Genomic DNA, 25,908 nt, shown 5'->3' on the forward strand with positions numbered 1-25,908 from the left:
TAGCATTTATGTTATTAGAGAACCTGGAACTCAGCGAAGTGGTTCCTTGACATGACAGGCCCCTTGTGACAGCATTCAGCGGTGTTTTATTTCAGACTGGAAGGCTGAGGCAAAGGGAAGATATTTTAGGCCACACTTTAGTTCTTATTTCTTTGTTTTTTTTTTAATGACAAAAGTTCGCTAAGAAAACAAAATATATAAACACCATGTGGTCATACTTTAAAGGTATACTATGCAACCGGGGTTGATTTTCCAGCGAGGCTCCCCCCAGAGGGTGAAAGTAAAAGTGCACTGTCATAAAGATGCTCAGCTGTTCTGGTTTCTCCATCAAGCCAGGCGCGGTTGTTTTGAGCTTAGCAGACAGGCGAACGCAACGAAAAGTAAAAAGAACGGCAGTACAAACAATGACTAACACAGTGAAGGTATGAACATCAGGATTTCCCGCAGCGCTATCTTGGCGAGGCGGCCGCCGCGTCTCGCCAACATTCAAAAAATAAATAAATAAATAATAATAATGATAATGATAATAATAATAAAACTCGATATGCTTGCATGTTTATTTGACGTTAACACGCGGTTCTTTGTTGCTTTCACGCGTGCATATAGTGAATGGCAGGGCAAAAACACATGGAGTTCTCGCCGTAAAGCAAGACCGACTCTCGCGATGCACGAGACTTCTGAGCCTGTGAGTGCGGGCCGAGGGCTCCTGCAATCGCAAGTACGGTATTTCCCCCACAGACCACCAGGGCGGCCGAGAAAACCTTTGTTCGACCTGAAATGACTAATTTAATCATCCAAAACGGTATGAAACACATTAATTAACTGAAAAATGTTGCATAGTATGCCTTTAACAGAGTGGTACTGTTCAGTGATTCCTCCTGTCTGAGGGTAAACTGATGGATGTAGTTCTGCTGAGCTCCACACATCTGGACTCGCTGCCATTGGGCGGGATTTCAACACCACATAAAACGGACGAGCCAATCAGGAATCGCCGGGCGGGATTTTAGCAGATGTGACGTACCAGAGAAGCGACTGTTTGGATCCAGGCAACAATGGCGGCTCGCAGCGAGGAAGCAAGCGGTAACGAGACGTCCCTGAGTTCCCATTTTGGGTGTAATCTCCCTGATTTCGGTGTATCATGATGGAATAAAAAAAGTTTAACGGAGCAAGAAGTATTTACCCGGTCCTGCAGCTGTCCTGATGTAGTAGAAGAGATGAGCCGAACGCGCCTTCTCTGCCCTGTCGGCGTTGCAGATCGGGCAAAACAAAACGACTCTTTGCCCGCCCGCTTATCAAAATCAGAGATGTCCCCGGTTTTCATTAGAGAAATCCGGTCACCTGGAAACATTGATGCTGCTGTTTCATCAGTGTTGTCCAATCTACCGAATATTATTTCTTTAAAAGAACTCTAGAGAACAGCTTCAAAGGCTTCTGTTAGTGGAAATGATGGTTTCAGTTTCAGGTACTTAGACATTGGTAAAGATGACGGACAAGTGGTTCATCCAATCATATGCAAGGATTTTTGATAAGGCCCCTCCTTCTGAAATACATCTCCAACGGAGCGATCCCAGATGGATGTGTGGAGCTCTGCAGAATGAAATCCATCTGGCGAGAGTCAGGTTAGTCTGAGGGGACCTGCTGATAACACGTACGCTTTCAATCTTGCTTTTGTTGCTTCTGATCCAACAAACCACAAAGGAAGAATTATGAATAACACAGATTACAAATGACATCCGCAGGGATTTAATGAAAGAACTTTGAATTGATTATAAAACCTACCTGGACACTTGAGCTGGGACCATGTTTCTCATCCGAAGACCCTGGGAAGCTTGTTAAGGTGCAGCACATTTAAAGTAAAGATTCAGAAAACTAAGTCGGCTCATCACTGGGTTTCATGATCTGCACTGAACTGGTTTATCAGAGACAAAAAGGTACATTTATTGTGACCGATTATTATGAGATTAATCCGTTTCAAGTTTTTCTTTTATACGTCTTTGCCAGGGGTGTCAATAAGTTTGGAGGGTACTGCCTCAGGCTACATTTGTAGGTTTACTGACAACTGCTGCACATCTGAAGCCGCGTTCAAACATACGCTCATCTGAGACTTCTTCGCCTGTGCAGTGTATAACAACTTTACCTCACAACGCCACATCAAAGGATCAAGGTTCTGCCCAAGGACACTTGAACAAGCGGAGCGAGATGCCGCTAACCTTCAGAATGGCCGCACCCTCTTTCTCACTTTGTTTAAGTTCAGTGTGAGCAGAAAACCGATGAGAGTTCACATCATATACGTGGTTAAATATTATTGTTGAGCATCTCCTGTCTGTGGTGACGAGTGATGACAGCATGAGAAAAATCACTGACAAAAAAAGATTTGAATGCAGGATTTTATCTGCATTATTATGTATCAGCATTAATTCTGATTTGAACTTTATTCGCTAAGTTTGTGGGTACAGACTAAAGAATTTCACTTTAAATTCTAAGACTCATAGAATTTGTGTGGAAAAATAAAAACAGGCAGCAACACGAACGGCAAAACTGTAACAAACAAAAAAAAACATCTTACGGGGAAAATGTAAGAACAGGGGCAGTATGTACAATGTGGAATATAGATCCACAGATTTGAATGGCCTTTCTTACCAGCAATTGCAGTCAGGCAGCAGCTCTAGATAAAGGTTATATTGTGAGGTTATATTTCTAATATATATATTAGTAACAAAGTAACAAAGTTACTTTATTTATCCTGCAAAGTTACTTTATTTATCCTGCAAAGTTACTCTATTATCCTGCAAAGTTACTTTATTCTGAAATCCACTGCAATTCACTGAATTTCTTAAGCTCTATGCAAACGAAATTTCGTTTTGTACACACTCTGTGCATAAAAAATGACAATAAAGTTTGTCTAAGTCTAAGTCTAATATCTCCAGACTTTTAGATTTGACAGTAACAGGTCCAGGAATGAATCTCTTTACCCAGCAACACCCACCCAGCTCATCCCACTCCAGAGGGAATAGATACTCCCTCCACGAAGTTCTGGGTCCTACCTGTGGTCTCCTCCCATTGAAATGTGACCTAAAAGCCTCCAAAGGGAGGCCCCCCCAGGACCATCCTGACATCCTCCACTGACTCCCTTTGATGCGGAGAAGCAGCGGCTCTGCTTCGAGCTCTCCCTGGATAGCAGAACTCCTCTCCCTATCTCTGATGCGTTGTCTGGCCGCCCCAACACAGAGCTCCTTTCGGCTGCTCCTGTCTTGTTCTTTTGTGTCGGAACATGAACTGACCTGTAAATTAAAGCCCCAATCACTTTCTCCATCTCCAGATCCATCCCACCATCACTGGTGCACAAGACATATTTAAATCTGCCATTGAATAAATGAGATAATTCTTCCTTTCTTCCTTTCTGGCTTTTGTAGACTCTAGCGAGTTTCTCTCGCTAGATTTTTCTTTTGAGACATTTCTTCAGGCAACTCCCTTTGTTGCAGCTTTCTCTGTGTAAACCGATAAATCTAACCATATAGAACGTAACTAACGGTGTGGCACAAGGTCATTTTTTTAAAAGGTTATTGCTATGATCTTTAAAAATGGTTTCAATGAGCATTGAGTGAAAAAATTTCAGTTATGCCAGATTTGCCTGGTTTGAAATTGGCCTTGTAACTTTAAAGTTCACTCCCGAAATTACAAGTCTATAACAGACTTTTGTGGTTTAAGTATAAACATTTTCATTTTTTTCCCCAGGTTTGGCTGTCCATCATGGGATGGAGATGCAGCTGCATCACCAGTCTTGCCAATCCCTTTATTCTCACAAATTCAGGAAACTGTATCACGTAGCGTAACATAACGGTAGCCGCACATTTACTCACACTTTTTTTTTTTTGGTTTGTAAACTTACTCAACATTATTTCATGCTGGTGCAAGACTATTTGCCTGACTAACCAGTTGCTCAATACGCTTATTTTTGTGTGTCTGTCTGTGTGTGTGTGTGTTTGGCCGTCCGTCTGTCAAAGACAGGATCACTAAGCCAGCCGACAAAGGAGTCCAGAGCTGCTGGTGTGGTCTTCTCTGTCTATCTCAGGTGGAGTACGTTACTGCTAATGCCTTCTAAGATCCCTCTGACGCTCTCCCAGAAGCCCCCTCTCTCTTCCACAATCCTCTTTGCTCCCGGTGTCCCTAAAGCACCTTGGTGCAGTGAAGGTGGCTCGCTGAGGATTGTCTTAATCTCTCCTTTCCCTTCAGAAAATGGCTAAACCAACCTGCGTGTCACTTTCCCTATAACTCCAAAACCCAATTGGTTACAAGCGTATATATTTTTCCATGTTTGCTTTTCTCTGTGGCGCGACGTGTCCTCTCTTCTTTTGTCATGCTTCGCTTTTATTTTAGAGAGTTTGGAAAGCGCCTGGATGAAATCAAACGCACAAATGGCTGTAAGTTGTTTTTTTTATATCATAAAGGTGATGGAGATTTTAGCAAGGGGGTCGAAAACTTGGATCAAGTGATTCAATCAGACTTTCACTATGAATATTATGGTATAGTAGCCACCCCTCCCCCCCAAGGCTCAAACATGAAAAAGGCCTTTAACATCAAAGACAAGCAGACTGAAAAATAGAAAACCACTACATACTGCAAATGCAATTTGTGGTTTTTTGTTTCTATTTTACCTGAGTTTTTGCATCGTTTTACATCACTTTGTGTTCACTTTGCATGATTTTCTTTTCAGTCCACTTCAGTGTCCGTGCTTGTCCTGCTGATCCTTTTACTTTACATTTCTTTGGTTCTTTTGAGCAGCTATTTTGGGTGTTGGGCATGGCTGCTTCTTTGTGTGGTCTTGTGATCATTTTAGATCTTTCTGAGGTTTGTCACAACATTAAAAACTGTTTCTTTGTCTCACGTCTTATTTATTATTGTAGCTGCTTGTAGGTCTGAGGACCAATGTTTTAGTGCGACTTGCATTGTGAGGAAACCTCAGATTGTATTAGTGCAGTTGTTTCTTAGAAAGTAAAGTGTTCTCAGTTTTGATTTTGTTCAATAAAACAATAAATGGCTGAATTTCTCCTTTTGCCTCAGGGCTCCTAAGTTAAAGAGTTGAGGTCATTCTAAGGTTGCAAAACTTCATAATAAACTAAATAAACTCTGAAAACAACAGCAGCAACAGTCGTGTTTTCTCTTTTCTTTTCTTTTTTTTTCTGTCGAACCAGTAAATCCTTTGCCTCCATTTTTGTCTCCTGTGTTTTGGGTTTTTGGGGATGTTTTTAGCACAGCTGCTATTAGCCTTCATATTAATCCCCTCAGAGAATAAACTCATTAGAACATTAATCACTGGATTCTAATTACCTCTCTCTCTGTGTATCTCTAATTCAGGTACTTAGACAAGCCACCCCTCTCTGAACCCACTGGGGAGAAGTTACAGTAAAATGAAAAAATAAATCAGTCGACCGAGATGCTTTGGTACAGTATGTACATATTAGCATGTTGTTTTCTAAAATCTCCTGTCTTGCCACTGATCTGTACTTTGTAAAGTTGTGTAGTGATGTTGATGATTTTCTGTTGAAGAACATTTTTTGATGAGGTTGTCTAAGTAGTTTGATCACTTCTTGGCTATCCCGGTACTAAGGTTCCCTCAATTCCATCTTTCTTCTTTGGTATATTAAGTTTAATCAGTGGACTCTGATTACAGAGTTCAGTTTTCACCTCTGCTGTCAGTTCATGGTTTTGGTCTTAGCTTTTTTGGTAGATAAACTTGAATTGTAAGCCTGCATGTGTGGAGTTCCTCAGGTAAAAAAAAAAGAAAAAAAAAAGCCTTGTTTTAAAGAATATTTCAGAAACTAAGCACATAAATCTCAGCTGAGTTATTTCAGCACACTGATTGTTGGTTTAAACAAAAACCACTAGAGGTAATGAGGTTTTGGAGCTCGATATGCTGTAAAATAACATGGCACAATATTTATTGTTAAAACGAAATCTGACTCGCAAAGGTCTATCCAGTTGTTTTATTTCAAGATGTGATCAGGGTTCCTAAGGGTGCTTGAAGTCCTTGAAAATGCTAGAATTTGAATGGGGTGATATCAATGTTTGGAAAATTCTTTGATAGTGACAAAAACGTTTTTAAATCCTTTTAAAACTTAAGTGCTTAAATGTAACTTTGGCTTAGGTGTGAAAATTCTGCATTGATGGTGTCTGTCTTATAGTAATGTATATTCAAGACTGGCTACCCCTAGGGTATTTGCAAAAAGTGATTTTTTTTTTACCATCAATTTATATTTACTTATTTTATTATAGACATCTTCCAATAACAGAATATTGGTGAGGTAGCATGGTACTAGAGTTAAACCATTAAACCGTTGATATAAGGCAGGGTAGATCCACACTTTCATGTTGTTGATGCCAAATTCTGACCCTAACTTCCGAATGTCGCAACAGAAATCGAGACTCATCAGGCCAGGGAACGTTTTTCCAATCTTCTATTGTCCAATTTCGGTGAGCCTGTGTGAATTTTAGCCTCAATTGTCTTGTTTTTAGCATACAGGAGTGGCACCCAGTGTGGTCTTCTGCTGCTGTGGCCCGTCCGCCTCAAGGTTCGACATGTTTTGCATTCCATTCCATTCAATTCAGTTCAATTCAATTTTATTTATATAGCCCCAATTCATGATACATGTCATCTCAAGGCACTTTTCAAAGTCATATTCAATCAGATTACGCAGATTGGTCAGAAAGTTTCCTCTCTAAGGAAACCCAGCAGGTTGCATCAAGTCTCTCCAAGCAGCATTCACTCCTCCTGAAAGAGCGTAGAGCCACAGTGGACAGTCGTCTGCATTGTTGATGGCTTTGCAGCAATCCCTCATACTGAGCATGCATGAAGCGACAGTGGAGAGGAAAACTCCCCTTTAACAGGGAGGTGAACCTCCAGCAGAACCAGAACCAGGCTCAGTGTGAACGCTCATCTGCCTCGACCCACTGGGGCTTAGAGAAGACAGAGCAGAGACACAGAAAGCTCAGAAGCTCACATTGATCCAGGAGTACTTTCTATGTTAGATGGTAATAGTGGATGATCTGCCTCCCCTGGATGATATCACAGCTAAAAGAATGCCAGACCAGGTGTACCTTCTATGAAGAGAAAAAAGTCAGAGAACCAAAAGTTAAATAATGAAATAACAACAAACTATGCAAATTGGAGAGCAGTAGAAGAACTCAGCAGAGTGAGAGAAATATACTGTGATGTCCTCCAGTAGCCTAACCCTATAGCAGCATAACTATAGAGATAGATCAGTGTAAGCTAAGCCACTCTAACTATAACTATATTCAAAGATGCTTCTGCAGACCTTGGTTGTAAACAAGTGGTTATTTGAGTTACTGTTGCCTTCCTATCAGCTTGAACCAGTTTGGTCATTCTCCTCTGACCTCCTTCATTAATAAGGTGTTCGATCACACAGAACTTCCGATAACTGGATATTCTCTCTTTTTCGGACCTCTCTCTGTAAACCCTAAAGATGGTTGTGCGTGAATCAGCAGTTTCTGAAATACTCAGACCAGCCCGTCTGGCACCAACAACTATGCCACATTCAAAGTCACTTAAATCACCCTTCTTTCCCATTCTGATGCTCGATTTAAACTGGAGCAGACCGTCTTGTCCACGCCTACATGCTTAAATGCATTGAGTTGCTGCCATGTGATTGGCTGATTAGAAATTTGCATAAACAAGCAGTTGGACAGGTGTACCTAATAAAGTGATGAGCGAGTGTATAGTTTAATACACATAACATGGCATCACTATCTTCTAGTCAGGCAGATAGCTGGCTCCTTTTACTGTTGCTACATCATGCATTCTTGGTTTGAGAGATTGCTGCAAAGTCACAACACAAAGTGAATGTCCACTATTGCTCAAGTTAATGATTCAGTGCAATCTGCTGGGCATCCTTGTCCTTTTCTTCATTTGTGTTTACATAGTTCCTTAATTTCTTTAATCTTAATTTTTCTTTGTAGTTTTACTTAAGTTTCACCTGCCTAGTAAAGAGGATTTGTTGATTGAAATATAGTGTTAATTCAGGTAAACATTATATCATGGTGTTCTCTGGTTGCGCATTTATTTCTGTTAATAAATTCTTATACTTGAAGAGAAGTTGTCACTCCTTTATACCATTTGGTTGCAGAGTTTGCTGTTAGAAGAGTGCCAATGCTCGAATAACTCCTTCAACTATTGTACTAATGGCAAAGCCAATTGGCCTGATATTCACTTAACAGACACAAGAGTTATTTGATAAATATTAAATAACTTAATTGCACATTTGTTTCAAATCCGAGCCGTTTAGTTGATTCCTCGTCTGTAATTGTTATAGGAGTTTGTTTTTTTAATGTTTCAGTGAACTCATTGTTACACTGGTGGATTGCTTTTTAAAAACAATTAATACAGATTCTGCCCACCTGAGAGTTTTGTCTCGCAGGAGACGATGTATGAAATCCAGCGATGAGAGAGGCCGAACACCAACGGACACAGAAGCAAAACACCCAGGGGCTTGTCGTATTTTCCCTAGAAGGCTCAGTGTTAGGGGAGACGGAGTCCTGGAAAAAAAGCTGTGGAGAGAGCAGAATGGGAGTCCTGGAGTTTAGTGAGTTTAGTGAACCTAAAAGATGAGAGTCTCCAAAGCTTGAGGTGCAGAATTGTGTTATTGGACCAGGATCTGTAGCATAGATCCATACTCCACCACCACTCCATACAGATCCATAGATCTGTATGGAGTGGTGGTGGCCAAGGAGAATACCTTGTTCAGTACTGACCATAATTGTACAGCAGCCCCTACAGAGAGGGCTTGAAGTTCTCCGGTTGTGAGAACGCACCTGCTAGTCACACCCTGCAACCAGAGTTGGTAGACACACACACACGGTAACCTTCACACAGCCCTGTTGATACAACAAAAAGGTCTAATATGTTTTATTTGAAATTATGATGGACATGAATCACGGGAGCACTCAGTCTCAGCTCAATTAAAACAACTTTATAGGCCATTTTCTTCTTTTCTATGATTATGGGTGTTAGTTTACTCCATAAACTCTGTTTTGTTAGCGTTTTAAAATTTTCCTCAGAATTATGTGACAGTTAAATTAGAGCAAATAGGGATTTAATCTTGCAGGTCAAACTCCCCTAACTTAAAAGATACACCTCTTATAAAACACAGATCTTGTTGGAATATTGATTTAAAAACTCTGTGTCTCTATTTAACATGTGATTAACAAGTTGTAAACATTAGTTCCCATACGGACCCTTGAGATGCCTATTTTTATCTGACTTGAGGTTTTAAAAAAATAAGAATGCTATAATAATTATTTAGTTTGTTGTTGACTGAAATAAAGAAAACAATCAAGTCTGAATTTGAACTGAATATTTAGTCGAAAAGTTGCAACTGGGAGCACATTCTGCCTTTTTCCCCCCTCAATATTAACAAACCTGGTACAGCTCCTTATTAGTGGACTACCACTTCAGTTTTATAGGACCCTTTTTTCCCCCAACTCCTTATTTCAGTATTTGTTTTGTTACAAAGTAAGTTCCTACAGCTGTTTTTTTTTTCTGCAGGTCCATATGATGGCCCTGAAGAGCAAACCACAAAAGTGTGTTCAGTAACACCGTAGTTCCAAATATTTTGGATGTAGCTTTTCTGGTGATTTCCTGAGACAGAGAAATAGAGATAGAAGAGCACCACCTGCTGAAAGTCCCTTCACCCCTCCATCAAGTGTTGCACGACTTTGGATGTCCCGTGTCGCAGATCTCGGCGCATTACTGATTTATACATCTGTAATTCAGGGGTTTGCATGAAATGACTGTATTTTGTGGCGTCATGTGGGGGGGCATTTTGCCAACCTTTAGAAGATGTATGTGTCTGTGAGTGGGTTTTTTGTCAGCTGGGAGGACACTTCCTGCAAACAGGCCAGAGCAGGCTCTGGCAGCTCAGAGAGGAAGGAGGATGGCAGTGAGCCGTGGCGGTGAAGCTCCTTCTACTCACACGGGACCACACAACAAGACAACGCGCTGTGTTTTTTTTTTTTCTCTCCCTCTTTTCCTCTCAACTTAAGTGGAAACAGAAAATTAAAGCGGCATCAGGTTTTCATATTCTGAGTGCACTGCAGGCTGATAGGACCTGATACCCCGAAGCATTTACTTGGCTTAACCGTCTAAAAGCGTCGCTTTAACTCTTAGTGGTGTGTGTGTGTATGTGTGTGTTCTGGGTGGTACTCCTTAGCTGTCACCTACACACAACCTATGATGCAGGGTCTTAGCGGTAGCTTCTCATGGCTGAGTGCTCAGGACACACACACACACACACACACACACACACACACACACACACACACACACACACACACCCAGCGTTGACAGGTGGAGGTAAACGAAGCAGAACTCTGCTAATCCACCTCTGCCTGGGAGACCCAGAGCAAGAGGTGAAGCACGAAAAGAGTGAGGTGACGTGCAGGAGTGTTTTTCTTAAACGCTAAAATCTCACTAAATGACGCATCGCTAGAAATGGGCTGCGCGGTAAAGCAAGATACGCAATTGCAAAAGTTTACAGCGAGAGGCCACACGTGCAAGCAAACGTTCCTTTAAAGTAAAAATGTTGTATTATATAGAAACCGAGAAAAATACGTGGACATGTGTTTTAATGATTTACATATAAACATTTTGTTTTGAATAAAAATAATTTATATTTTAGACAGACAATAAAAAATATTAGGAATGCTTCAATTTTTATCAGAATCAGAAATACTTTATTAATCCCAGAGCGAAATGTAATTTTTTATTCTTCTAGTTAAGGCTTTGCAACATCAAAATAAAGGTATGTTTCTAGGATCACACAACACATCAATCACACCCTAACTTGAGCAACATGTATCTTCATTTATATATATATATATATATATATATATATATATATATATATATATATATATATATATATATATATATATATATATATATATATATATATATATATATATATGTATGTATATGTAGCCCAGAGTTCACACTCTCTTGTTCTGCAGTCATGCTTTTTAAAAGCATCATCATCTTCAGATCATTCATACTTTTCTGGATTAACGAGGACAATGTATGAGTATGAACTCTTTTCACTAAAAGGATTAACATAAGAAGCACTTGTGGTTAATTTCTTAAGATCTAGTTGTTGTTTTTTATAACCATACACATTTCTAGGGTGTGATAAGATTTTGTTACAGATATTTCCTTGTCCAAAAAAATATGCTCTGCTTTGCACTGATACTTTTAAACGTCTTTTGCTGATGTAACTCTGCGTCGTAGCGCTTGAAAAATATTTCATTAACTAATCCTTTGTCCATCCTGTTGTATCCGCTTTTGGTGGATTGATTCAGCATTGTCTAAGGAGTCAGCCTAAGTGTGCGTCCTCGCCCTTTAAGCACAAAGGTTCCTTCAGACTCCTGCAGGAATCGTCTTTATGACATGGGGTAGAATAACAAATTAATGGTCTTCTACTGTACAAGCTAAATTGTATACCCTCACAAAACATTTTTGGAAATAAGGAATCTTTTACAGGCTACCAAATACCTTTTATTTCTTGCTGACACTGCAATAAATGAATGCATTGGATTCACAAATATCACAAATATAAAAAAGACCACCATATATCGGTGTACTTAGCGGACATTTTGTTGGTTACACCAGTTATGAAAACAGAGAAAACACTGTGCTGAGGTCAGAGGAGGCAATTTTGAAACGATACCAAGGCACCATTTGCATAAACGCCCACATGATGCCACAAATGTTTACCTGAATGCACAACATATTGACCCATGAAGCAGGTGGACGACAGCAGAAGAAGACCACACCAGGTTGCAACCCTATCAGCAAAGAACAGAGATCCTAGGTTATTATTTAAACAGTTCAGCTGTGATATTCAGATGGCTGGACAAGAATCTGCCTTGAAAATACGGGTCCAAAACGGCCTTATAGCAACAGATAGTGATGTAGCGGCATTGCCGTGTCTTTTTGGCATGCTCAATCCCATTGGTAGTAACTGAGTGGCATTAAAATGACCCTTTCAGAATATTGTTGATCATGTTCATTCTTTTATGACCACAGGGTGCCCATGTTGTAATGGCTCCTTCCAATAGGATAAAGGACCAGGTCGCAAAGCCCACATGATCTCAAACACTGCAAAAAGAGAACAAAAAGAAATTCAAATCTTCTTGAAATTAGCATAATTTTCCTTGATCTAAACAGGTAAATAAGACAATGGAATAACATTTTGCACTTAAAATAGAAATAATCTATCTTATTTCAAGTGAAGGATATCTAATTATATTAATTTAGGGGTAAAAATACTCATTCCATTGGGAAATAGTCTTATTTAGCTGCTCAAATCAAGGAAAAATATACTCATTTCAACAAATGTTACATTCTTTTAGGTCCCTTTTTGCCGTGAACCTGTTTCTTGAACATCACACTAGCCATATTTCCATCCAACTGTCATGCGAAAAAGTAAAAGGAAATGTGAATTAGGCGTGTTTTGCCAACGACAAGTCGAGGGGCAGACGCCAGCGTTGTGCACACGCATGGGAGAAGAGAAAAAGCATCTGCCGCTGCGACAGTACAGGTCTTTAGTTTAGAGGCGTAATGTCTTCTGAGATAAGAAAGCTATAAATATAGAAGTTATCCGGTGTTCTCTCCCTAACGCATCGATTAAGGCAGAGACTCCACAAAGTAGCCAGGCGGATGAGACACCATGCCCAGAACATTCGGCCCGGGTCTCTCTCTCATAAACTGAATATCCAGCCTATAGAAGCGACTGTGGTAAATGGAGGAAAACTAATTTTACACGTCGGGCAATTGTAAGGGCATGTATGGGAAAGAGAATAAATAATATTAACTTGGAAACTAGCACCTTTAAGAAAACTACGTATCTTACCCGAAATAAGCATTTAGAAATTTAAATATGTCACTTAGAAGTGTTAAAGAACACTTCTAAGGTTAGCTGAAACGACACAGATGATTAACACAGAGAATGAGTGACAGTGTTGCTCCTTTCTTTAAGTACAGAAGAAAACTGCTAAAGACAGACGTGATCCAGCCTCGGACATTTAGACAACTCAGTCAATTTGGAGCTAAACACGGATTGAAGACACAATGTGAAATTGAGTAGTAAATTTATCTAGTAGTCATCATGAAAGCAACTTTTTCACCCATCATTTAGGTTGAATAATTACTCCGGTGCAGTTTTGACAAAACAACATTAATCTGCATGTCAAACCCTGCGTGTAGACATATAAATTAAAACACACGTGGAGCCTGACAGGCAGCCGGGGTAGATGTTATCATGCCATCCTCGTGTTGTTTCTTCAGGTGCTTTTAAAGCAAGTTGGACCATGCAGCTCGCCTGGCCCCTCTGCCCTTCACACACACACACACACACACACACACACACACACACACACACACACACACACACACACACACACACACACACACACACACACACACACACACACGCGCACACAAATACCTCAGATCTTTCTCCCTCTATGTTTCATGTCTGTACATTTAGCCCTAACAATTTTCAGGAATATATTCTTTCAGCTTTATTACCGCCGCCATAGGGCCGTCGTTCCATTCCTATAGCCGTATATATTTTTTTAACCTTTTTTTTTTTTCTTCTGCTTTTCCCTTCATCACTCTTCCCCTCTACCCCCCCTCTCTCTTCCATCTTGCTCCGCTTCCTTCTTTTCTCCCTTCAATCATACCGCCCTCACGCCTCCCAAGCCGTTGTTTTAAGTGAGTGTCATCAAGCTCACAGATGTTTAGCACCATTTTACCGTCGCTCTTTCACACACACACACACACACACACTTATGCATGACACAAATGCACACACACACACATACACAGAAAGAGGGTTGCTGGAGTAATCATGTCATGTAAATTACCCAGCACACCAAGAGGCCTCTTCACCTGCAATCAGGCTCACAGTGCTTCAGTCCAACCTGCATTCAGCAATGAAAAAAAAAAAAAAAAAAAAAAAAAAACTTTTCCCCCAAAATTAAGGCACGGGAGGGGTGAATTTCCTAATCTTCCAGTAATGTATCTTATGGAAAGAATACGTTCGATTTGATATCTGCACTATTGCTATGAAGAAATGTGAGCGACAGTCTGGGAAAGAAGCAGTGGTGTGAGTTTAGATGGTAAACTGAGACATCCAGATCCTCCGTGTGTCCCATCTATCTAGATATTATGTGAGTAGTTCAACTCATCATCAACCTTTATTTTACCAGGGTACCACTTCCTGAGAGCGAATATCTCTTTTACAAGTGTCCTGACAGTTAAACATTTAGTTACAAAAAAACAAAACAAAGAAAAAAACAGTACAATATCCATAACATCGCTAAGTTTGGCTAGCCCTGAACTTTTTAAATTTTAACAATGAGAAAATTGAGGTGATACTAGTTGGACCAAGTGGCTCCTGTGACCCTAGTTCTGTTGATTTGGGACCCCTGACAGCGTATTTTAAACAAAGTGGGTTTTAAGTTAGACAGTGATTTTAAATTAGATGGTCAGATCAGAGCAGTTGTCAGGTCATGTATTTATCACGTAAGACAGCTGGAAAAATTTATATTCTTTCTATCAAGAAACGTGGATTCATGCTGTTATATCATCCTGTATATCATTACTGTAATGGAGTGAATCAGTCTTTGCTTTCTCGTTTCCAGCTGGTTGAAAACATTTCTGAGCGTCTTTTAACAGGTACTCCAAAAACAGAGCATATCACTCCTATTCTGGCCTCACTCCATTGGCTTCCACTACATTTTAAAATTCATACTTTTGTTTTTAAGTGTTTGAATGACCTTGCCCCATACCTTCTGTATCTCTCTGAGCTTCTTCATCCCTACTCATCCGCTCGGCCCCTCAGGTCAGCTGACTGCATCTCCTGGAGGTACTGAGGTCTAAGGGGAAGCTCAGAAGGGGGCGGGGCCTTTTCTATTGCTGGTCCTCAATTGTGGAATAACTTACCCCTGGACATAAGAGAGGCTCCTTCACTGCCCACTTTCAAAACTCACCTTAAAACAAACTATTATTCTTTGGCTTTTACCAGAAGCTAGACTTAGTTTTTGTTTTAAATTATTGCTTCTTTTAAGTGTTTTTAAGCATTATCTTTTTATCTAAGTTTTTTTTTATGGATGTGTTTTGGCTTGTATCGATGTACACACTGCAAAAACAGACCATAAAATAAGTAAAATGTTCTTAAAATTTGGGTCTTTGTCCTTGATTTGAGAAGATAAATGATATTATCTGCCAAAGGAATGATTATTTTGACCCCTAAAATAAGATAATTAGACATCCTGCACTTGAAATAAGACGATGGAGATGAGTTGTTCCTATTTTAAGTGCAAAAATCTTATTCCATTGGCAGATCATCTTATCTACCTGCTCAAATCAAGGACAGATACACATATAACAAACTTAACATCTTTTTGAAATTGAGAAATCATGCCAGCTAGTCGTAAGATATTGGCAGGAGAGTCAAAACATTTTGGTTCACAACAAAATGTGTAAACTTAATGAAAAGAATATTCACTGGACAAAAGAGAAGTAGAAGTTTAGGAACCCCATTTAGAATCCAATTAATTGAATGTTTAACTTAAGAGGGAACATGTTTGTTATTTTGGATTAAAAACTCGAGCAAAACTCAAGTGGGTTAGAATTAAATTCCTTTTCATCTGGCAATCTGGGATAATTACGTTTTTTTTTCTGCCATTAGATTTGTGTTGTCTCCCTCTGCAGTTTGCAAAAATACTTGTCCTTGTGTGAAGAAGCAGAAACACTCATCCAATGAAAGTCTGTCTGAAACAAGGTTGTGTCTTTGCGTCACAGAGGAGAAGCAAATTCTATTCTGCAGCAAAGAATAAATGCACAGAGACGTCGAGTATAGATTCTCAAAATCACTCACTGACCCAACGGTACCTATTACCAAAATAGAAATAATTTTCATTGTTGGCATCACAGATTGTGAAAAATAGCAGAAAATTACAAAAACAGAGAATGAAACGAGGTTTATTTTGATATCATTATTATATTTCCTAGACACTTTGTTATTTCTTTGACAATGACCCAGAAACTTAGAATGGCACGATTGTTTGTGTTGCATGTCAGGCTGATTAAATCTTTGTTCAGGCGTGTTTGGAGTAAGTAGCCCCACAGCCTTTATCGAAAATTAGTTGCAATTGGCTTGTTTCAGTTCTTGTTTTAAAACCATTTTAATCCCTTATGCGTCTATTCCTGAATTATAAAAATGTCGGGTATGTAGAATTTTTTATTCACTAGATAGTAAACTCTTTATTTTAAGTTAGAAGCGGGCTTTACTTCCGTGAAAACTCAACAACACACGATTGCCGCACCTCTGATGCTGATGTCAGCCACAGACTTCAGATAACTCATAACTTCTTGCTCCTCTTTAATGAGCTCTGCTTTCCCCTGGCGACAATCGCTACACAAGAGACGGTGGCCGTGTTAATATGTGGGGGGGGGGTATCTTTCATTTTAGGAGGAGACACTTTAACGTCTGTGTCTCACATTGCTGCCAAATCCGGTCAGGCTTACTGCACTTTACCTGCCACTGGCCAGAATGCAACTGCAGCTTAAATTGTGACAGGCTTGGCAAGGCACAAATAAGGATTAGCGTTTTGTCATATGCGGTATATAGAATAGTAGCTGCATGTCTCAGTTCAACATAAAGTGCAACTCAGCTTTTAATGTCCGACGTGAATGGCGAAGACATGGATTAAATTAGGCAAAATCTTCAAAGTCATACTTTTCAGTGTTGGTGGGATACTTTTTTTTCCCCCGTGTGTATATATATGCGTGTTGTGCCACTAGATAACCATATGACCATATGTATTAATAGAAAAAAATTTTAGTGCATGTTTTTGAAGATTTCTCTGTATAACAAGCAGGTTAAGAGCTTAGATTCACTAGTGCATGTAGTGGAACGCCAAGCGTACTACTTTGCAGCTGTAATGCCTAACTTAGCTAATCTGTCTGCTTCCTTTGTTTTATGGGTAGCGATCTGCTTTGACGTTTTGGAAACCAAAAAACTGTGTTGCACTTCTCAGTTCTAGGACACCGTCCAAAGCAGATGTGTTTCTCCCACACTGGATGCTTATTGGCATCTATAAAAAAAACAAATCAGGGTTAGTTTTGCTATTTCAATGCAAATCATTATTCAATGAGATAAAGTGTATCCTTCCCAAAGCACTTGAGCAACCTTGTAATAAAGGATACTGTTGTGTGTCTGCCTTGCACAGGAAGCACCTGGCTGTAGGTAATAATTGATTCTGCATTGCTTTTCAAGGCATTTGATAATGTAGCTTTTATCCTCTGTAATTATGGGAAAAACATCCGCTGAAACTAGTGTACCCTATCCTGATGCACAGATAATCTTGCGCCCTTCATCCCATTAAAATGCTCTATAAAAAATGGGACAGAATCAAAAATCGACCCAGACTTGACTCATTTAATTATGTTTGCACTCAGTAGTTGGATTTTCCAAGTTTTCAGGGGGAAATACAACTCGATAACCCTTAAAAGGTGGAATACCAACTGAGAATGTCTATAGCTGCAGAGCATCCAGTGTCACGCATAAAATGCAGACAAAGTTGTAGCTTTAAACTATTTACCTCCACTTCTGACCAGGTGTATCACATTAAACGAGAGGGAACAGAACAGAAATGAAGTAGTGGTAAACAGTTAAACAGCACGCCAACTGTTTTTCCTATTTGTTTGTTTTGTTTGGATTGAACCTGTTTGTTTTTCTGGGCGTGGTTTCACCTGCGGTGGAGGGACCTCGTCCAGGTCTATCACACTCAGGTGTGCAGACTGCAGTATTGGCTCAAACTAAGAGGCAGATTAAGAGGGGTGACACTGGCCAGAGTAGATTTTTGTGTTGTTATAGATTTTCATGTAATGATTGGAATTGGTTTAAGATATTTTCAGTTTGTATTAGTTTGTAAATGTATTGTGTTTTTTGTCCTTTGTCTAATGTAAATAGTATTGTATTTTCTATCTTGCATTTAATATATCCCTAATAATGGTTTCTCCCAATTTAGGTGAATCTGAATTTAAGCTGTTTGTCATTTGTTGTTCATTGTTGGTTGGGTGTTCGGGGGTATGGTTGGTTACACTGCTGGCTACAAAGAAAAATAATAATAATAATAATAATAATAATAATAATAATAATAAAAGAAGAAGAAGCTTCCACAGATGAGACATTGTTTTGCTACACACGACAAAGTGTGTAGCATTTTGTCTTAAAATGCGCTCAGCAATTAACTTCTTCTCTCCATATCCACGACTTCTCACTGCAAAAACAGAACTAAAAATAAGTAACATTTTCTTTAAATGAGTGTATTTGTCCTTGATTTGAGCAGGTAAATAAGATGATTTTCCAATAGAATAAGATTTTCCCACTTAAAATAGGAACAATTCATCTCCATCATCTTATTTCAAGTGCAGGATGTCTAATTATCTTATTTTAGGGGCAAAAATACTCATTTCATTGGCAGATAATCTTATTTACCTGCTCAAATCAAGGACGAATAGACTAACTTTAAGAACATTTTACTTGTTTTTAGATCCATTTTTGCAGTGCTCTCAGCTTACAAGGACAAGGTTTAAGTACATAAAATCCACCTGATTCCTCGAACTCTTCAGACCACCTACAGTTGTTTTTGCTGATGCAGCATTTATCAAAACCATGCCATGGTCACGCTAAAAGAAATTAATCTGCTCGTCTCCGTGAGATCTTTGATCTTCGGCGGTCTGGTGTAGTCACCAACCGCTGACACGCTATCCAGTCAGAAACATGCTTCTGCTAGTCAGCCTGAACGCTTGTTGATCTCTTCTAGGCCCTTTCCTCCCCAAGGCGTTGGTTTAGTCCTGCTGCAAACTGAAGCGCAGATGGTAGAAAAGGTATGGAAGGGAAAAAAATAACATGAAAATCATTTTTTTGTTGTCTGTTTCACAAACTTCTGTGGAAAAGGTCATACGTCATAGTTGAATAATGGAAGAAAAGCTATAAGAAGAGTAAAGCTAGCAAGTTTGTGGTTTCCTTAGAAGGTTGAATCCAGATCAAATCTTGACCCAAGTTCTTTAAAATATATATATATATTGTCGCTGCCAGAAATATGTTATTAAATGCATTCCTTCTATGATCACAGATGCAGATGAATCAGTTTTCATCTCATACATATTGTTCTGAAAAATATATTTGTACAGATTTCTCTGCGCCAGCATTTTTTTGTCCCGCCTACATGTTTTAGACCACAAAACAGCACTTAATATTGGACAAAGATAACCTGAGTAAATACATAATGCTGAATTTAAAATTATGATGTCACTAATTAAGGGGAAAAAGGTATCCAAACCAACCTGGAAGAGCAGCTGCCCCCCGAAACGTCTCAAGCGGTTGCTGAGAAAAAAAATGCCATCAAGCTTTTTGCGACGACTGGGACTGAAGATTTTCCATCACTGTAGAGGAATTTATGCTGCTTCATTTCACAGAAATGTTTTAATTCAGTCGCACTGAAGGCTTTTTGAACACATACTGCCTGTTTAAGGTCATACCGCAGCATCTCAGTCGGTTTTCAGACCAGATTACAGCCATCCATCCATCCATCCATTTTCCAAACCGCTTTATCCCTCATGGGGTCGCAGGGGTTGCTGGTGCCTATCTCCAGCGTTCACTGGGCGAGAGGCGGGGTTCACCTGGACAGGTCACCAGTCTGTCACAGGGCAACACACCCGATTACAGGTTCAGGTTAATTTCTTGCTACCTGAAGGTAAATCTTAGCTGCAGACCTACATAGTATCCATCCATAAAAATCATAAGCATAAAAATCAAATATTAAGTTAAGATAGTTAGCCCATTAGTTAAGGTGCGTCATGTTGGGCTCTTGGTCTGTTTTCTGAACTTCTGTGACACCTTCTAAGTGTCCATTTTCCCCCAAAACCCCCCAACAAATGTTTTTTTTTTGGCAAATGTGGGGTTGGCTTTAAAGTCCACTTTAGTCAATAGTGGTTTTGGCTTTGAAACATTCACATAACCTCAATTTTAGCTCAGTCTCTCTCTTGTTGAATCGTGATCTCTGACCTTAACTGAGGCAAGCGAGGCCTGCGGTGCATTGGATGTTGTTCTAGTTTCTTTTGGGATTTTCTGGATCAGTTGTTTGGCAGGTGCCCTTTTATCGGAAATCTTCACCGCTGTTCCAAGTTTTCGCCATTCACGGACAACGACTCTCGCTGGAGACTCAAAATTCAGCGATTTCCAGGACTTTCCAGGACTTTCCTGGACATTTCTCGTCTGTTTTTGTACCTTGTTACACCAAGACATCCAGCAGCTGTTTGTGTCTCTCTCAGACACGCTCGTGCACGGTCACAGCCACGCACACACACTCGTAGCTCGGTTCAGGCTCATTCACCTGGGTGGGCCTGTCTGGCTGGCAGTAGTGTGAGGATTAGAGCTGAGATTAGACTGACAAAACACACACAACAACAGGAGGAAGTCGGGGTTGTGCATGCGTGTGAGGGAAAGAGAAACAGAGGGGTTAGACGGAGGGAGGAGAAGCAGAATGTGCGCACTTTTTTACGCACTTTCCTTCTGCGTGTGCGCTGCTTAGTTTTGCAGGGACATCCCAGACGGGTTATGCCCGCGCTCTCTTCTAAATCACCCAACCGTTCAAGGCAAATCTAGTATTAATCCTTCCAGTTAACAGTGCATTCCATTCAAACCTGGCTTTATCGGTGTATGCTAACATTGGATGCCATTGGAGTCGACTCATTCGGAAGGATATTACTCTGAAACCAGACAGGAAGCGATAATTGTTTTTCACAAGCGTCAGATTTAGCTGAGCCTGTCCTCAGCCTAATATTAAACGTTAAGCCAGGTTCATCACGCCCAATCCTGACGCGCCCTGAGTTTGACATTTCCCTCGGGTTCAAAAGTGACAGCAAAGCATGAGATGGCTTCCTCAAAAGTTGTTACGCCACTTTAGGTTATTGCTTTTCGAGTCAAAACAGGAAGCTACGGCTGGCAACAGATCTAAAGATTCAAATCTGAGTATGACCAGAAGTGGTTTTAAACAGACACGTGTTAATAACAGATAATAGGCAACAGGATGTAATCAGGACGCGCATCGCCGTTTGAAGTCAGGAAATGCAATTTCATCGGTATTTATTCCTTTAGAGCAAAAGTTTAAACCTGGTAACAATGTCTGCTAGGTGAGTCAGCACCTGTACCTGAGCTTTGCAGTTTGTTTCTTAATTTCCAGATTAATATGCAAATATGCCCCACAGAATTTTCCATTCTTGCCATGTGAATTTCATATCACAAAATGAGCTGTAATAATCCCATTATGCTTATATTCACATGCTTCAAGCTGAGACAGTGACTGTGCGGCCATTGAAAATGATAAAATAAAATAAAATAACCGATACTAGAAATGATCGTGCTCTTATCTTTAAGGGAATTTTCTTCATGCTCTCCGCTAGTAAACTATATTAATTTCTGGTGTTTTACATCATAAATGGAACATGTTCCACCATTTATCGTGAGAAGATAAGGGTCACACAGGATTGATAACTTTTTTATTCATGCTCACCCAAAATGTATTTTTTTTTTCACTGTTCCTTTTTGTTTTGCCTTCTTCACGATTTAATATGGCATAGCTGGCAGGAATTTAGCTACAAGCTCCAGTTTAGACCCTGTACATTTCTGCAAGCATTACCTGATCAGGTCACCTGAACACTTCTGAATTGTTGCCGTGTTGATTTCAGCTTGAATAGAGCTGGTTATGTAGCACAATGCAGTCAGAGTGTACCTTACAGTAGGAGAACATACTGCAAAAGAAGATGAAAATATTTAGAAAACAATTTTGTTATTCCTGATTTTTCTTGCTGGTGAATAAATGAATAATAATTAACTAAAAACTGTACATTTTCATTTTGTAAAAAATTTGCATTTTAGATCCAACTTTGTACCTAGAGGGCAGGTGAATAAAAAGTAAACGGTAAATGTTAGCACAGGAAATCCTTTGCGCTGTTCTAACATTTTAATATTACCTGTGTGTTTTTGCAAAAAAAAAAAAAAAAAAAAGATTTTAAAAGGCGAACACAGTGAATCTAGTCATCTGACTCTTTTGTAACTGATTGATTGATGCCGGTGAGCATGTCTCGATACGTCGGGTCACAGAAAGGGTCAGCGCTGTCAGTCAAGACGGATGTCGGTGTGAAGCTTTGTCTGTCACTGCAGTCATTGTCAATAAGCCCGGGTTCATTCCACGCAGTCTGTGTGTGTGTTTGTGTGTGTGTGTGTGTGTGTGTGTGTGGGAACCACCCGGCTGATGAGGGGCGTGGGAGGGATCTGTTGTGTTTACCTTGAACATTTAGTTGCCTTGTAAAGGCCGGTAAACACATTCCTGACTTTCTCCTTCTGGGTGTGTGTTCAGGCGCGTGTTTCTCCATTTGCACAAATGAAATATTAAGTAAAGATACAAGTAGCCAACTGCAATTGCACGGTTTACAGTCAACATGACATAAGCTCTTGGTATTTTTTTTTTTTTAAGATAAAGCCTTCCAGTCGATTATGCAGTTAACCCTTTAAAATCCACAGCTGCAGAGGAAATGATTCTTAAAGCCGCTGTGTGTTAAGTTACAAACGACCTCGCCGTTAAGCGCGTAATAACGACTGCAGAAGCCGCGGAGTATCATAAATGTGACAATGTCAACATGTCCTCCATGCATTAGCTGATGCTAACAGCTAACAGCTACAGTCATCGTGTGAAATGGTTTTTGGCAACGTTGCCAAGTCCATTTGTTTTCTTCTAAAATCATGTGTAAATTCTGTGAATCGCGTTATTTTTGGGCTCATTTCTGAACGTGCAGTCGCGTATTTGGACTCTAATATAAGGGACTTTAAACACAAGTAGAGAGGCCTGGTCTTGCAGCTGCACTACAGACCGTGAACAGGCTGGTATCCCTCCGCCGCTCCCCGTACGCACATAGAAGGTGAGGGAGCTGAACAACTGAGCCATCTCTGGCTGCCTGCAGGACAGAGTAGCTGCTGGACCACACTGCCCTGTTTCTAACATAACAGCAAAAATAAACTTCACTGTTATATTGAATTAACTTACCTGCTGCCCAGCAGAAAGCAGCAACCTCCGCAACCATTTATATAAATTATTGTCACCTGGTAATAATAGCTGCACCGATATAGACTGTCATTTTTATTACTTGGTTACTTTCTCTTCCCTCTCGCTGGGCAAAGAGTGTGGATGGTCCTCCATTTCAACAGAAAATGGAAACTATAATGATCTACGGTCGTCTTTGCTTGTTTTCTACTCCTCCTCCACCACCAACGTGTCTTCATACAGGAGACAGATAGGGGAAAATGCGAAGGATGACAAGTTTGTCTCCTTTCGGCTACTGAAATCAGAAATAATGACACAACATGCCGCCTCCCAGTGGGTGTACCGACACATACGTATATATAAACTACTAATTCTAAGTTATGAGAACACTTTAATTTCTAATGTGATGTTTTTAGACTTCGCCAGAATATGTATTTATAAACTACTAATTCTAAGTTATGAGAACACTTTAATTTCTAATGTGATGTTGTTAGACTTTGCCAGAATATGTATTTACTAAAGCAAAACTTTATTTTTGCTAGTTAAAAGCCAAGTTAGTTATACACTGTCCCTTTAAGTAATAAAGTATTTTTTTCCTGAAGTCTTTAATCATTTAAATTGAAATTTTCCCATATATGTATTAGCTTTGTCTGGATAAGGACTTTTTGCCCCCTGCAAGTCAATTAAGAAGGGGCAATGTTGCTCCATAATTGGGTTTTGTTCCTAAAGTTACGAGTCAACACATACAGCCACAGCCTTCAAAAAACAGACATGGTCAAAACATAATTTATTTAATTACCTAAGTTCACTGAGTGGAGCACATTACACACAAACAGATGTTTTCAAGCCTTCGTTTTAATTAATTATGTTGATTTTGTCATGTTGCTGTTTGTGATGGACCCAAATGCAAAGACTGACTAAAGGGGAAATTAGAGTCCTTTAATAATAGAAATAAAATGAGAACTTGCAGGAGTCGCATCGAATTCTAGCCAAAACGTGTATTAATTGTCAACCTGACATCACTGCATTAACAAGAAAACAGCATCCAGGTTTACCCGCATCATACCACAGCTGAAGATATAAACTCCTGTCCATGCACACATACGCGCCCTCCTGCCTTTGTATAAATCCGGCCTTTTCAAGCCCTTTGTTGGCATGTATTGTCTATGCCTGTGATAGAAGTGGTTTAAAGAGGAATGGAAGTTGTCCTGGAAGGCATTTCCATTCACAGCGAGGGCGGTTCTGTCCTGAGATAAAACTGGGAGAAAGACCTGGAGGCATCACATTTACGTTACTTATTAAGTGTTCCCATCTTTACCTATTATTTTGTGTTTCATAAGTTAATTTGTTCATCAGCTTTCCAACGCACGTAGCTTAATTGATTTGTTTTTAAGATTTTTAAAGCTCACAGAATAAGCTTGAAACGTTGCGACTGCGTTTTACGGCCTAGAATTTCAGCCTACATGTGAACAATGATTAAAAAGTGAATTTCTATTTGATTTAATATTGTTACTGCTGGGTGAAAGGGTCAAGGAATATTCTTCCTTTCATTGCTGCTCTTTAGTTGTTCTTTAGACCCCGATCTACCCATTAATACCCAACATTATAATACCTCAGGTGTAATTATCACTGAGTTGAGCTTCTGGAGGAAAATGTTTTGTCACTGTGAGGAGGACCTTGACTCCTTGAATATGTTCCATCTTTTTTATCCATTATGAAGCATTTTTCTTACAACATCCAAAGAAAAACTTTCATACTGCCATACTTTTTGTGCATAATAAAAGTTTTGCACCGTATGCAACAGAAAGTTGAGCTATAATCTACATATTTAAAATATTTTTCTTTCTTTTCCTGACTTCTAGGGTGGTCTGCACTGATCTCTTAACTCTGACATACCAGTCAAAACAGCACAATCTATGTGTGCAAGCATGTGTGTAGACGTGAGGGTATGATTCAGAACTCATAACACTTGAGCAAAGGCTTTAACATGCCACTATTTAGGGTTTCAGCGGCATTAGCAGAGGGAAGGGTAATGAGGAAACAACCACTTTGTTGGGGCAAAAGGATTTCTACTTGTCTATTTGAGCTTAAACCTTCCTTTTAGAAAAACTACAGATGAGTGACACATTTTCTGATCTTTAATAAATAAATAAAAAAAGGTTGTGGGCTAAGCGGCGTTCCGAAAATTGCCTGGTCTACAAGTTTAGAGGCACATTTTCTGTAAAGAAAAATTATGTTTTATACATTAAAAAAAAGGTCATCAATCAACTTCTACATCAGTTCCTAGAGAGGCACCACGTAGGCTTTTACTGACTTTGAAATCTGATCCCATTTGTTTAGGAGTATAACACATAAAAGATTTAAGAAATCATATTTTTTTATTGAACAATTAAATAAAACGACTGTTAAGGAAAATGTGCTTCAAGTCCCTTTACCGATGTATAATATAGGAAGAGGCTTTCGAAATTATTCCCATTTGGTTATCAAGGCTTCCGACCGTCAGACAAATATAATATTCAGCAAATAGCATGAAACAATATGATGTGTATGCAATGTAGAGGCAAAACCTTGATTTTTAACTTTTAATACATTTAATAAACACAAATGATCTTTTATTTTTATTTATTTGACTTGCCAATAACAGACAATTGCTACATTTTGATCCCTAACGAACTGATTGGTGGTTGCACTGCATACAGAGGGAAAGCACTACAAAAACGAAAC

The sequence above is a fragment of the Fundulus heteroclitus genome, chromosome 9, assembly GCF_011125445.2.
Source record: "Fundulus heteroclitus isolate FHET01 chromosome 9, MU-UCD_Fhet_4.1, whole genome shotgun sequence".
Classification (NCBI taxonomy): Eukaryota; Metazoa; Chordata; class Actinopteri; order Cyprinodontiformes; family Fundulidae; genus Fundulus; species Fundulus heteroclitus.